Here is a 4298-nt window from a genome sequence, read left to right as displayed (position 1 = left end):
AAATATAATTATTTATACATCCTTATCTTCAAATAATTTTTATTTTCTATTTTTATAATTAGTAAATTGTTGTAATTCACTAATTCTTGTGTTGATCAAGCAAGAATGATGTCATCAATATAGACAATCAAAGAGGTAGTAGTATCATCTCCCTTACGAAGTATACGAAGATTTTTCTCCTAAGTGATCAGAAAAAGGACTTTGTTGATAGCTGGCAAGGGTTCCATGAGAAGGATTTGGCCACAAATTTATGCAAAAGATTCATGTAAACCCATCAAGAAGCAATGTACATACTCAGTTTGGAGAAATTCGTGCATTGCTTGAGCATCACCACAATTGCATTAAACACACATGCCGATGAGTTCAATTCTTCTCGTAGGACTTTTAACATTTGTGAAATATTGAGAAACAGACATGGCACTTTGGGGAAGATTGATCAATTCACGGTTCAGTTCGAAGTCACGAGGAACATTACCATGCTGGAAGCATTTCTTTAAATCATTCCATAATTGTGTGTAGATAAGGGATGTGGCAATATCTTTTGACACTGAATTCAGAATCAAAATGCTCACCACGTCGTTCACACATTGCCAATTCTCAAATTTTTTTGGCTCGGTGATTGGATCAGATTTGGTGGAAGAATTGAGCCATTAATTGATAAAGTCAAGCTTACGTTTGGCGTTCAAGGATTCATGAAGAAAATCCAAATATATTAGTCTTTATCTCAGGTTTAAACTATAATACCAAGCTCCAATTCTTGAAGAAAAAATCATTGAACATAAACATAGACAACAATTATTTAGAATTTAATTATGTAAAATAAAATTATCAAATAATAATTATTTTATGATAAATCTAGTTAAAACATATAAAATAATTATTTTATTTTACATTATTTGATAGCTGAATTATATATATAGAGCAATGCTAGGGGGCAGCAACATTTGTAATTGGTAGCCATCAATTAGCCATCAATGATGATTTGATGGTGTGAGATTGGTGTGAGATTTCATCCAATGGCTCACATTTCTCTGCTGGTTACATGCTGGCCAAAATACAATAAAATTGCTGACCCCCTAGACTTTTCCATATATATATATATATATATATATGGTGAATTCTACTCAACCCAATAACATGTAAGTTACCCTTCATGATGTGTCACACTTTAATTAGTTATTATGTTAACTATAGTTGAGTTATTTTATAATTTATTATTTGAGATGGATAATTGTATAATTTCTTAAAATATTAAAATTCTACCCCTTAACTGTGATCTACTGCCTCTCACGCAATCGTCGTTGAATTCCCATGGCTTGTAACTTTTCCGTTCTTCCCAGTATAGCCAGCGCCGACTTCATTGCTATCTCCTGTCCTCTCACTCAAATAGATTTATTTATTATATTATATTTTATATATGAATATATGTTCCATCATGTAATTAAATAAAGATATATTTTTTTAATGAAAAAAATTTAATAACCGAACTAACCATTAATGATATTGATGTTGGTAAGGAGTGATTCATGGCTAAAAAAAATAGGGATTAAGTGAGAGGACAAGAGATAGAAATTAAGTTGGTGCTGGCTATACTGGGAAGAACGGGGAAGTTACGAGCCATGGGAATTCAACGACCCGTTAATGAATGATGCACTGTAGAAAGAGATTGCGTGAGAACGTGCTTCAATTAACGGGGTAGAATTTTAATATTTTAAGAAATTATATAATTACCCATCTCAAATAATAAATTACAAAATAACCCAACTATAGTTAAGATAATGACCAATTAAAATGTGACATATCATGAAGAATAACTTACATGTTATTTTATATTTTTATTATAAAAATTATTATTATGTTATATATATTTTGTCTCTATTGTCAAAATTTTTTAAATTCATCACTAATAGTAGGTCTTAGTTAGGATGCTGTGGTCTTTTGCTGAGCTTTCTTTTTCAAAAACACAAGGGAAGAAAAATTCATCATCAGAACCCAAGGGAATCAGCTTAGTGGAAGAGTCTCGATTGGGTTTTAATTTTGAAAGATTTTCTTGGAGAAAAAATGTACAAAACTCAGATGGTCATGTCTACACTTATATCGTTTTGGTGCATTATGATGTAACCTTATTGTTCTTAGTGGCTAATAAGGTGGCTACAAAGAAGAAATCAATCAAGAATACATGATTAAAGATTTAAAGTTGATCTCTTTTTACTAGCAGATACAGTTTCATTGAGTGATCAACAATTTAGTCATTCTAACCCGACAATTTATATTCATACTAGAATTCACTTTTTTAATAATATCAGAATATTAATAAATACTAAAATTATAAAAATTAGACCAAACCAACTAATTAGACACCCGGTTAATTGAGAACGGGCTACTAGATTGGTTTAGTTTAAAGTTGATGACAATGTTAACTAATTGGCTTTATTATTTTAGCATATTCTGATTTGGCAAGTTATAATAGTTGGTTATATTATTTGTAGTTGTAGCTGAGCTAATAAGCTGACTCTGCATCTAGTTAGATAGTAGTTATTTAGCATAGCTAAGTTAATTAGCTGTTAGTGAGAACTATAAATAGCAATAGCTAGATATATCGTAAATTGATTTTACTCATTTTATTTTTCTGTATTTAATGAGAAGTTCACATTCTCACCTATTCTCTCTAAAGCACGGTTTTTTTATGGTGCAGTGAGCAGAGAGGACTGAGAACATGAAGAGAGGTGAAGAACAGTTGTAGATTAGAGTTGTGATTCTGCTAAAATGGCATACGCCTCCATTTTAGACGTAGAGGTAAATTGCGATCAAAACTAAGATCTCACAACAGTAGAACTTCGAAGCTTAGCAAGACTACTATCAAGACTTTGCGAACTGGAATGGAGAGAGGGTACTTGTCCGGAGGATGAAAAATTAATAATAATTATATATAAACGAATATATTTGATCCTATTATTATATTATCTTTGTTCCTATATTAAATTATAAATTATTTTTTTGAGAATTATGTTAAAAAAATATTTTGTTAAATTTAATATGCAATTATATATATCGCATTTTTAGTTAATTAATATTAATTAGGGTTAAGTACTGTTTTCGTCTCTAAGGTCTAGGGTAAAAATCAAATTCGTCTCTGACCTTTTTTCGTTATTAAGATTATCCTGAACGTTATAAAATCATCCTTTTGTCCATAAAGAATATTTTTTGGACAATTTTACCCCTAAACAAAAATTAAAAAAAAAATTCATCTTCATCTTCTCTTAACGCAGATCCGATTCCATAAACAATTTCATCTAAATGCATATCCTTCTTCTCTTCCTTTCTCATTCACAACAACAACCCTTTATCTTCTTCTTCTCATAACAACCCCTCTTTATATCTTCTTTCTTCTTCATCTTTTTCTCCAGTCTCCACGCAAATCTTCAACAACAACAATACCAACTATTTTTTTTTTTAATTTCAAAAAAAAATCAAACAGAATCAACAATAACAATACATCCAGATTCAAAACTCCATCACAACAACACCACTAACTATTTTTTTTAATTCAAAAAAAAATCAAACAAAGCTAACACAAAATCAACAACAACAATATATTCCAATTCAAAAATCCATCAACAACAACATTACATTCAAATTCAAGACAAAAAAATTCAAAAATCCAATCTTTTAAACTCAAGAGAGAACGCAGAAAAGAGAAAAGAGAGAACATGAATCCCAGATATTCTAAATCTGAAGAACAAGTCTTCTCAGAGGTTACAGATCCACATGCCACATGAACCACAAACCCTCTCTATTCCGAGAAACCTTCTTCAAGCAGAGAACATGAACACAACCCTCGATCTCTCTCTGAACAACGATCATGAAGGAAAGCATTCGCTAGTCCTCACCGGAACCTCCACCGTGACGACAGAAAGCTTCCCCTCCCTCCCTTCGCCAGAAGCTCCGCACAGCAGTGATTGGCGCCGATGACTCAACACCGGCTGTTGCTCTGCTTTATTCCCTTCTTTCTTTCTTTCCTTTTCTTTCTTCTTTCTCTCTGTTTCTCTTTTCTTTTGTTCTGCGTCTTTTTTTTCTGTTTTAGGTGGGAGGGTGGGGGTAGGTAGGATTGTTTATTTAATATTTTTTATTTTGTTTAAGGGTAAAATTATCTAAAAAAATGTTATTTATGGATAAAAGGATAATTTTATAACGTTTTATAACATTGGAGATGATTTTAATAACAAAAAAAAGTTGGAGACGAATTTAATTTTTATCCCAGATTTTAGGGATGAAAACAGTACTTAACCCTATTAATT

This window comes from Arachis ipaensis, chromosome B02, assembly GCF_000816755.2.
Source record: "Arachis ipaensis cultivar K30076 chromosome B02, Araip1.1, whole genome shotgun sequence".
Taxonomy (NCBI): Eukaryota; Viridiplantae; Streptophyta; class Magnoliopsida; order Fabales; family Fabaceae; genus Arachis; species Arachis ipaensis.
The sequence above is the reverse complement of the archived record's forward strand: the minus strand, read 5'-3'. Positions refer to the sequence as shown.